Here is an 11,814-nt window from a genome sequence, read left to right on the forward strand (position 1 = left end):
TCTCTCACCCTTTCTCCCTTCGAATCCTTTAGAGAGAGTTCCACCAACTGGGGACCGGGTATTCACATATATGAGCCTATGTGAGCCAGTCTCATTCTTAGCACTGTACGTGGTCACATTGATTTGAAAGTAGCCAATACACCCACATACTTATAGACAGGTCAGACAACGAAAGGGAGAGAGGGTCACCAGTAACAGACATAATGGGGACACCATGTCCTAGTCTTTGCCCCACAGAAAACAAAGGAAATCACATGCACTGGATACAAAAGTGTAATTAGCTACTTCAATTTCCTCCTAAAATATGAACACTGTATATCTTAATAACATTATCTCAATTAGCAGTATGGAACAGCTTGTGTGGGCCATTTCCCTGCTATCAAACATTTGGCCCACACAGGGACAGTGTGCTTCAAAGTCACACAAGGAGGCACAGATTTTTTTTTCAGAATATGAAAGTTTATTACTGTGTTTGCATTGTCAAAGTTTATGATCTTGGTCTTTCTTTCTTGCCTTTGTACTAGGCCAAAAGAGACACATTGGCTACTTTAACAACCTTAAATCGGACTCCAGGAATATCATCTACAGCATGACCTTTTCAACCAAATCCAGCAACCAGAACTTCATCGTTTTCCTCAATGAAGTTTAAGCAGCCATCACTGGGCACCAACACTGTGATCTTCTTGATCAGCTGTGCCCTCACACACTTCCGAAGAGCAGAATCTGACTGGCTTCAACCCTTACTTTTTCCAGCACAATTCCCTTGGCATGAGAGGAACCTCCAAAAGGATTGGCCTTCAGGGCTGTGCCCAAGTGGGCTTTCTTGTACTGCTTATCATGCCACTTCTGGTCATATCGGTGACTGTGGAGCTTCCTGGCAGTACAGAGACCACGACACTTGCCCATCTTGCCAGCGCCACGGGCCCGAGAGAAAGAGAGAGGCACAGATTTTTAAATCAAGAAGAGTCAGTCCTTCTGGCTGGGTCATCCTAACTGCATTGTTTTACACAGTGCACAACCATCGCCACAGGATTGAAAGCTCTGGGAAGGACAGAAGGATGTGGCTCACCGTCCCGTCCTCTTGGCCCTGGAAATATGAGGCCCTCCCTGCCCTTCCTCAGGGCAGAAGTGTCCTGTGAGAAACTGGCATGTGGTGTGTGTCCGGCAGCAGCTAGTAAGTGTTCACCCACTGAGGAGTGCTGAGGTTCCCTAGACTACTGGTAGACAGGATTTCTCTGTCAGAGGCCACAGCCCTGTTGCTCACGTGTGTCTGCCTCACTGAGGGAGGGAATTGTGCTGGGACAACTGGAAGCCTCTTTTCATTCCTCTGCCAAATGGGCCCAGTGCCAGAACTATGATCCAGGGCATCCCTGCCAAGTTTCCAGGCTCCTGTCATGCTGCACTCCTACCCTGGGGCGGGGGGGGGGGGTGGGGAGAAGGAACGACGACCCTGCTCTGTCTCACTTCTTCTGAGACAAATCAAACTGAAGAGAGTTGGCTCGCACTGAGGATGAAGACTCTTCTTCGCACACACTTCTGGGGTGGGGTGGGGTACAGATGAATTCTTGTGGATCTTTTCCATGAGTTGCAGGAGATGCTGTTGGGGGTTCTGGAGAGATCTATCCCTAATTCTCAGAGTGGAACAAAGCACAGAGGAACACAATGCCAATCACACAAGGCTCCAAGACTGAAAAGAGATGTGCAGCTCGGGTCTCTAAAGGTCAGTACTGTGTGTGGCATACAGGGGATACTGCAGCCTGCACAGTGCCCCGAGAGCCACATAACGGAGCAGAGCAGGTGGGTGCTTCTCCTGAGTCCTGCCATCTTGAGCCAAGCATACGGCTAGCGCCCACAGCCACTGAGCCTCCCCAAGTCACTGTGGCGCCTGCTGCCCAAGGGCCAGGATGGACCATCAAGTCAGGCTTGGATGAGAAGTAGCTCCGACCTGAGGCATCTGTGTGGTGGGCTGGAGCCTGCTGCTCCTGGTGCAGGTTAGTGTCAGCTGCAGGGCGGGACCATACACTAGGCAGCTGTGGTGGGAGAGACAATGGAAGCTCTCGACCGTAGTGGGGCACAAAGCAAAGATGGGAACCCCAAGCAGGGTGTCAAAGGTTCCCCATCTAGAGAGAATGTCCAAGGTATTATCTATCCTATCAGTTAGGAGAGGAACGAGAAGACCCAGTTCACTGCAGAACAGTCCTAGGGGTAAAGCACTTTAGAAGAACTCCTGTCACTGGAAGAACGGTCAAATGGTCCTGGGGCAGGACATGGCTCCTATTTCCTGTAACTCTGAAAAGGGTCTCCATTACCTGCATCAGGTAGGCTGGAGGAACCCAGCTCTAGTTCTGCTCTCTTCCTGTAGCTCTCCTAGGAGTTACCCTCTCACCCCTCACTGGAGTCTCTCCTAACAGCCCTAACCCCCCAGGCCACACACTCTCCCCAAGTCCCTTCCCCACTCTACCATTCTCCTCACAGGGTCTTGCCCCATCCTCCAGACACACTGTGTTCTTCATCCAACCAAGCGGCACGGTGCCTGCTCTGATAACAGGCCGTTTCCCTGGTCCCCACCGCCACCATCCTCCTGTGGTAGTTCCCAGGTTCACTCAGCACCTCCCGGGAGGCTTCTGCTCTTTGATCCTCACTTTATAGACAGAGAAATCACAGCCCAGAGGGGCCAAATGACCTGCTGAAAGCAACCAGCTGGCTAGTGGCAAAGAAGGGACTCCACCCAGCCCTGTGTGGTGCCAGAGTCTGCACAATAAATCTCCGGAGTCACAGCGCCTCTGATAGATTAATACAGGGGCCCCGAAGCGCGGGCTTCATAAATTTCTTTCCAACGAATGAATTTAGACCACCTCCACTGAATTTTAACACCCGGCCCCATACATACACAGTACAGTGTGAAACTCTGTGGAACACTAGCATTCTATCCTCCTGGAGTAGGAAGTGCCTGGGGATGAGTGAAGGCAGCCCTGCTCCCTGCCCCATGTTAGTGTCTGCAGTGCAACCAGGAGAGTGTGTGGCCTCTGGGCAGCAGCGGGGCAGAGCACTGAACAGTGGGCTGGGACTGCTTTCCTGACAGTGCCCGTCCACATGCAGTGTCTCCCCTTCCCAGCACATCCTAGGACACAAAGGCCTCCACAAAGACCCCACAAAAAAATATACCAGCTTGTCAGTGGAAACCGGAGGGTGTTGGAGGGAGCAAACATAGACAGAATGGGCTGAATCCCACGCTCGGCACACATGGAAGTGACCCTGGGGAAATGAGCCACGTTCTCTGAGCCGCAGATATCTACCAGCCTGCAGTGGGAAGCCTTAGACTTTGTTTAGTGAACAGAAGCTGCTTATTTATCAGTGATCTTTGTTTTGGGCTCCTAAACCAGTTTCCACTGGGAGGCAGAAATCAGTCCCACAATAAGAAGCCTTCTTCAAAACTCATCTCTCTCTCTCTCTCTCTCTCTCTCTCTCTCTCTCTCTCTCTCTCTCTCTCTCTCACACACACACACACACACACACACACACACACACACACACACATACACACATCTCCAGGAGCCTGGTTGTAGCTGCAGTTCCCCAGGTCACCTGGTATTATGTTGCCTGCACATGGCAGGTGGCAAAGGTGTCCTTTTTCCAAAGCTCAGTGCCACCTTCCTTAGAAAAAGTCAAATTTAACAATTCTCTTGGCTCCTACCCTCATCTAAGCTCCTACTGTGAGGATGCTTTGCTTTTCTATGTAAATCCACTGCTGTGCTCTAGACATTGTTGAGAACGAACTCAATGATATAATCACCTCAGCGGATGTTGCCAGCGAGAATGATCCTCCCCACAGAGGACTCGGATCCAGATGGTGTTGTCTTCATGGGAAGGGAAACATCTTCATATATCTCCTTAGCAGGAAGCTGGTGCTGGGACACTGTGTCCGTGTTCACTCCACTCAAGACCAAAACATCTTGATCAAAAGGGTTTTCAGCAAATAATCTGCCACTGCTGTTTATCACCACCAGAATTTAACCAGCTAAGATAACTAGCCAGTTCCCCTAGTGCTGAGCTGAGAAGGGAAACACAGCTCCCCTCCCTGCTTCGAGGTCAGCGGTAAGCTCGTGATGTCCAGTCTATGTCCTGTGGGCACAAAAAATGCATGTGAGGGAGGCATAGTGCTCAGATTTTAAATTGTACTTTTAATATTTCTGTCAATGAGGGGTGGGGGAGGAAAGAAGAAGAAGAAGAAGAAGAAGAAGAAGAAGAAGAAGAAGAAGAAGAAGAAGAAGAAGAAGAAGAAGAAGAAGAAAGAACTCAATTAAAGCCACACCAGAGATAAGACATCTGTTGGGTGGGTTCATTTGTGAAACAGTGGTGTATCTGACATTTACTATGCCCCCATGTAAGAGACCACAGTAAACAATGGGGATAAAATATGCATAGGTTTGGTTCATAGGTAAGAAAGGAGTCATGGTTATGAATAGGTCAGCTTCTAGATGTTTCCACAAAATTAGAAAACACTTAAGACAGGCTGTGGGTTTTCCCTGCTTTTCTATCGCGTAATTTATAACTACACAGATTATATTTACCCTTCAGAAATTTAAGATTTGAGAGCCTCCCTCCTTTAAGGATACTATAAACCTGATCTGAAGAATTCAGTCAGTGGGGTCTATTTCTTTCGGACTGGTAAAAGAGCAAATCTAACTAAAGATAATAGAGGTCATATTGTTCAGATTTTAGAAACTGAAAATTGCAACCCAGTTTTCCCACCTTAGACAAACCACATGAATTAAGGTTATAGTCAGATAACCTAGCCACTGGCAGTCACTAATGTTTGTATCAGCATAAACAAAGGAAATAATGCTTCATTTACATACCCTCCCTCCAAGCTGGGCAAGGATGCAGTATCGAGCCCTCAGTTTGTCACTGAATCTTCTACCACTTGCTATGAAAGCCTGAGCCCCTGCACTTGTCAACTAGAGAGGACCCCTTCCATTGTTGCCTCTAGGAACAAGGCTTGGCAAATAATGATCTGCTGCTTGTTTTTGTAAATAAGGTATTATTCAAACAGCCAAAAAAAGAAAGAAAGAAAGAAAGAAAGCCACATCAGAGGTAAGCTATAAGCTATACCATATAACAAAGATAACACACACACACACACACACACACACACACACACACACACACACACACACACACCGCCACCCCCATGCAGCTGAAGGCAGGCAGCACCTGCTTACAGGGACCCTGTAGTCCTGTGGAAGCTACTTGCTGCCCTGGTGGCTTGCTTAGCAAAAGGGAACAGCATCTGCCTCATAAGGATGTTTTCTCACACACTCCATGTAGTCCCTTGACAGTCAATGCCCCCATCCCCAAGCCACATTGTCAGCCCAGGCATGTGAGTCTGATGGCGCCACACTCTGATGGCAGTGTGCCACCTCCAAGTTTGGAGAAACCCTTTCTCCCTTCCTCCTTCTCTCCCCATTTCCCTCCCTCCTTTTCTCCTTCCTTCCTCCACAGGTATATCCCACCAGCCCGGAGGAGGCCTCCTCAGCAGATGCCAAGCGGGATGCTGTGCCAGTAGTTCTGGTGTGGGTTTAGGGGAACCAGTGTTTCCCCTCTGAGACCTTAGCCCCCCCTGTCAGCTGGATGACCTTTAGCAAAAGCACTTCAATCTGTAACTTGGGGATACTGATGTGTACCTCAAAAGTCTATTGCGAGAAGCCTTAGCCATAGTGGGTAGACTGAGAGAAAAAAAGGCTACGGTGGAGGCCACTGAGCACCCATCGGTGCAGGGAGGGCTTGGGGTGGAGTGGTGTGGGGTGCTGGTAGACTCCACATCCTCATTCACCAGCAGCCGTGGGTTGCTTCTGTTAACGTCACAGCTCTCAAGCGTTATCGCTGGAGGCCAAGAGATGCAAAAGGAAAAGTCTTTTCCAGAGACCTGTGCTGTCTATAATTAGCATGTTTCCAGGAGCCTGGACCGGGTGGAGGAATTGCCCTACCCCTGCTGGTTTGTTAGTGTGCCGCATTCCTGGAGCTGCAGCAGCCAGAGCATCCTTTGGCCCTTGCCCTCCTCAGGCAGCTGTACCCCTCATTAAAAGATTAGCAACAGTGGCCATACAAGGCAGAGCTACAGACTTTCTGCAGCCACCCCACCCCCAATGCCCTGTCTTATCAATGCTCCTGGGCAGTGTTTGTGCTGGAAAAGACAAAGCTGGGCTAGGGCGGAAATAATGGATCATTGGTGTCATGAGCTAATTAAAGACTCTGGGGTCAAGTACAAGGGGGGAGGACTCGAATTTTCCCATCCTAGACCTCTCTGGTAGTACATGGCTGAGAAAGTGGTCGCTGCCAGTAGCCCGCATGGGATGGTTATGGGACTTGTTTCACCACAGAGAGAGGCCGACTGGCTCACCGTGTCACAGGGTAGGGCTGCTGGGCAGGACATGAGGTGGGGAGCACATTTGGCAGCACCCATTTTCAGCAGCCTATGCTTTGAGACGGGAAGAGAGGGTACCCATGGGCTGTGGGACTCTCAGACTGTAAAAGGAACTTTCCAGAAAAAGGAAACACACCAGCACAAAGAGTCTGCTGGCTGCCTGACTGCTTATGGTGAGTTAGAACATTGCAGATCAGGAGCCACACCCTCTTGGGTTAACTTTAGCTTTGTTTTAATTGCTTGTTCATTTTAATAATATTTTCCTTTATTTCATTGTATTTCAGTAAAATTGTATAGTACATTCATTTTTTTATTCTTTGAACATTTCTGTGACTTATGGCATGCCAGGATCAGAACAATCCAACTGTTCCCTAGAGGATTTTTTCCTTCTCTCCTTCAGCAATTCTCCATGACAAACTTGTAGTAAATACGTCCCTCAATTTATCACTCAGGCCACTTTTTTTCTCACAGGTGGAACCTTGCATTAATTGAGAATATATCACTTTCTATAGGAGGCTTTCTGAACAGCAAACCTTCTGTCAATAAATCTTTATTAGAAATCAATGTTCATCTGTTTGTGTATCATCTATGGCTGATTCCAAAGCATCATTGCAGAGGTGAATGGTTGTGACAGAGACCCTAAAACATACAGCATTTATTATCTGACTCACACAGGAAGTCTGTGTCTCCTAGGGTGGGGGGTTACAAAAACTTTCAGGTGTTCTCCACAGTGTGTTCTCCACAATGTGTTTGCACGCTGATTTCCATATAAGGCAAACTACTAACACCTGGCAAAATCACAGCTACTCCCGGGCTCTTGGGACAGGAGGTGAGACTCAAGCCTGCACTTCTCAGCGTGTTCCCACTCAATTCCTCATGTCAGAAGCTCAAGCTAGATCATTGCCTTCCACCAGTTGCCAGGGCCATCAGGACTTTACCCATCCTAAGCCAGAAAGATGCATAGCAACAAGACCCCAACTTTCTCTTTCAAACCTTGCTTAAAATTAGAAGACAAAAGGCATTCACCCTGTTATGTGTTCCCCAAAGCCCACAAAATCACTCACCTAGACACCTGGTATCTCCCTCTCTTAGGTCCAGTCGTTAGGCACCAATGGACAGGCTGGGTGGGTAAGGCTCATCCTGATCACTCTGTGGTTCCTTCAAGGAACTTGATGGGCAGTGAAATCATGACATTTTCACTTATGGTCTTCACATGGTCCACCTCTACACATGTGATCATTTTTATTCATGTGATCACTCACCCATTAACCTGTCTACATTTTCAGTACTCCAAAACGGGTCATCTGATCAAGAGCTCCACCCCTGATGGCATCAGTGGAGGTGACCACTCATAGCCATAAAGTCACCCTTCCCATGATGCACAAAAGTCACATGTGCTGGACTAGAGACTCCTGAGAGCAGTGTGTGTGTGTGTGTGTGTGTGTGTGTGTGTGTGTGTGTGTGCGCCACTTTCCTAAGCATCAGATGGTGCTACAGGTGGGCAGCCAAACTGTGTTGTGGCTTTAAGCACAAAGACACAGATCTAGTATTTGAAGCAAATGGCCAGGAGTCAGTGTCCATTTCCTGTAACATGGAGGAGACCCTGGGGATCCTGACCTTAGAGTCGTGGGGCACAACACACAAGAAGAATTAGGTCGTGTGGTTGGCACGGAACCTGTCCATGGTAGGCGCTCCCAAAATGGCAGGACTCATCAGCATCAAGGTCAACAGCTGCCGCCTCAGCTCACAGTCACTGTCATCAGCATTAGCATCGTCATTAACCTCTCCCCTCCCTCCATTTTAAAGCCTCCTGTGCTGTCAGAGCCTGCTAGCCAGGGGCTCCTGGAAGCCTGGGACAAAGATTACAAACAGTGGTAAAGAATACAAATGGTTCTCTGAGCACCACAGAGGCTGTCGTGGGCGGAGTGGCCTCTCAGCACTAGCCGTCCTTGCTCCCACTGGACGGCTCTGTCACTCTCTCTAGCTGGCTTGATGAAGACAGATGATGGCCCACGCCTGGGGTGATGCTGTACCGCAGCAGAGTGGAGCATTTAATCAGTGTGTAGCTCTCTGCCAGAGCGGAGTAATTGGAGGCAGGTGCTAAGCGCAATTTAAATAAAATGTTGAGTTAATAAGGACGGCTGACAAGGATGTTACAAGTCCCCTGTCCAAGTTTTCAACAGGAATTTGAAGGCAACTTGGAGGCCTGAGAAATGGTGACTTAATTTCCTACATTTCTCTTAAAAAACAAGTACAACAAGCTGCAATGTTTTAAAAAGCTTATTTATTTTCACTTTGGGGATTTAAAAATGGTCGGAGAATCCGCCAACATATCTGACACTCACGATGGTGGTTACTGAATACTGTCGCCCTGCCAGTTTCCCCTGTCCCCTTTCAGCTCCCACTGATCTGCCTCCCAATCCATCTCCCCTGGTCTGGGTGAATCCCTCACCCTGCATCGTGTAGACCAACCCTGCCACCTGAACAGGTCTTCCGGGGTACACATGGCACCACCCTCCTGCAGAAAGATGCGGAAGAGCTTTTGTCCCCTACCAAGCAGAGCTGTGGCCCTCAGGAATCTGTGCTGGGTCTCCACAGCTCATGCTAAGCCCGAGTCTTTCTCTCATTACTCCTTGCTCCACACAGCTGTTCCAGCATAGTATGAACCCCTAAAATCACTTTAAGCCCATCCATAGGGCCCGCCATCTCCATGTCTTAACACCCTTAATGCCCTTCTCCATCTGCTAGCGTCAGGGTCTGGAGCACCTCTGAGCACAGCCACAGCAGGGGACCACTGCAGTCTCTAAATGTTCTGCAGATGCACAGCTGCCTCTCATCACCAGTGAACTCCAAGGTGACAGTGGACTCTGCCGGACACTGTGCAGCCTGCATAGCAGCGTGCTAACTGTACCTTGCAGAGTTCCATAAGAGGTGTCTCTGCCTCTCCCTGTGCTGTCTTCTGTCACTCCACAGCCAGAATAGCCCCCTTGGCGCTTTCAGGTGACTCAGACAGTGTCTGCAGCCACTCTTGTCAGCCCCAATTTGTGATCATATGTCAAAGCTGCCTCCTGGAAATGTGCAGAGAGAGAAAGAAGAGGAAGAGGAAGAGGAGGAGGAGGAGGAGGAGGAGAGAGGGGGGGACAGAGAGAGGGGGGGACAGAGAGAGGGGGGGACAGAGAGAGAGAGAGAGAGAGAGAGAGAGAGAGAGAGAGAGAGAGAGAGAGAGCATCTTATCAAAATGACAGACAAAAGAAAAAATGGCAGCCTCAAACCTTCCCATGCACTGTACTGTACAGGGAAGGTTGTCTCTGGGTGCACACCCCCATATCTGTGCTCCAGCTTTGTCCTCAATCAAGTGCAGTCTTGTGGACATAGGCTGTAAATTGTCCTCTGGTCACACATCGAGTCCAGAGGAACCCCATCTCAGGCTAAGGGAACCCTCAAGGATTCATCTGACCCTTATCTTGTAAGGGAGAATCCTGCTATGTTTTGAACAGGACTTGTTCCCTCCCAACCTCATGTGTTTTTAGCAGCCACTATGGAGCTGCTGCAGGGCGGACAGGCTGTTAAAGGGGGCAGGCAATACATTTCCAGAGAGACTGAGTTAAGTCTCACAGTGCTGAGTGAGTCCTTGTCTTTCAAGGCTAGATTAGTTACCATGAGGATGTGTTGTCCTAGTGGTGTGACTATCTTACAGGTATCTACCCACCTGCCTATTGCTGTGGAACTGTCACTAGAAGGCAAACAGATACTAGCAGCATGTTCCTGGGCTTGCTAGTCACCTGAACCATGACCCACAGTACACATTAGTCCTTTATAAATTGCACTTTAAGGGTGTTCTTCTATCAGGGAACCACCCTCCTCAAGCCACATAGGATCAAAACAGACTTGCCTTCATTATCTCTAAAGTCATAATAGAACTTCACAGGACAGCCCAGAGGAAGGCTGCTCTGAAGAGTAGCAGCTCTGAGGTGAGAAAGACCATGTGACATCTTCACAGACACCCCCTGCCACCGGTTTTTGCAGTGGGGTCCCAGAGCCGCTGGGACCAGCTGGAGGGGGGCTGTCTGAGAACAGTGCACATGCTTCCTCGCCAGTCTCTTGGGAGAAAAGTCTCTTATGGCCCCAGCCTCTCTCTTTCCTGCTTAGCCGGAGCTCATTCCTCTCTGGGAGACCTGGTGCAGTCCGAGCCACACGGAGGGGGCCCTACATCTCATCCAGGCAGCTCTGTTCTCATTGGAGAAGGGTGGCCCCGGAACACACTTCTGGCAGCTGTGACCACACTGACTGAGCCTGAGCTGGAAGCCCAACTCTCTAGCCACGTGAGAGCCTCTGCACACAATGTCCTGACTCCTTTCCATCCTCTATGCAAGCCAGAGTTACTCAGTGGAATGCAATGATGTGAGGGGCTGTCTCATGGTAGGCGGGGCCAGGGCTGCACACACCCGGCTTATCCTCCGTGCTCCCTCCGAGCCCTTCCACCTCCCACTGTGTCTCCAGCCTGGCCTCCCCCGTCCCAGCCCTTCAGATCCTTCCAACAGTTCTACGGAAGTTCACATTCAACATGTCCTAAACTGAACTCATTGCAGATTCCTCCAAACTCTATCTTGTACTCCAAAGAACGACATCAACCCCAACCAGACCTCACAGCAGAAACCTGGAAGTCAGGGCCAGTAAGATGGCTTAGCAGGTAAAGGTGCTTGCTGTAAGAGGCGACAACCTGAGTTCAATCCCCAGGATGTACGTGGTGGAAGGAGAGAACCAAATCCCTGGGAGGACACCCGTACACCTATGTACGCACCTAAAAATAGATAAATGTAATTAAAAATTAGAAGCCTGGAAATTATTTGAGGTGTCCATCAACCTCATTTGTACCCACTGACTAGTTAGCATAGTGGGTGCCTTTGCTCAGAGTTGATCAAACCCCAAGTATCCTCTTCCCACCCTCTATTATTCCCCTGAGTAGGGTCTTCAGTTTCATTTGTCTGGACTACCTGACCACAACAGCCTCTGAGCACATTTTGTTTTGTTCTCAAGGCAAGATCTTGTGTCGCCAGAGTGGATGTAGCCAGACAGGATGGCCTTGAACTTCTGATCCTCCTGTCTCTGGCTCCTGAGTGCCAGGATCACAGTGTGAGCCACCATGCCCAGACTACACGGCATTGGAGATCCAACCTAGGATCTGCTGCGCCCTAAGTAGGCGATTACCAACTGAAATATATCTCTAGTCTTGACTGGCCTTTCTGTTTCTCAGCTGGACCCTTTCAAATCCAACTCCAGCTTCAGAATCATCTTCCTGGAGGTCCAACTTCGTTGCAGCATCCTAGCCTGTATCCCTCAAAGGAACCCATGAACTGCAAGGAAAACTCGTCTCTAGTGCTGTAGAGTTC

General features: G+C 49.3%; 1 pseudogene across 1 annotated transcript; it reads right to left on the reverse strand.

Moving 5' to 3' along the window:
• Window positions 1-444: 444 nt before the first annotated feature.
• LOC311604257 (small ribosomal subunit protein uS12-like) lies at window positions 445-937 on the reverse strand (annotated as a pseudogene). The gene has a single exon. The product of its transcript is annotated as a small ribosomal subunit protein uS12-like (transcript).
• Between the last annotated feature and the right edge of the window lie 10,877 nt (window positions 938-11,814).

Source organism: Acomys minous (assembly GCF_964271855.1).
Source record: "Acomys minous genome assembly, chromosome: 9".
NCBI classification, from domain to species: Eukaryota; Metazoa; Chordata; class Mammalia; order Rodentia; family Muridae; genus Acomys; species Acomys minous.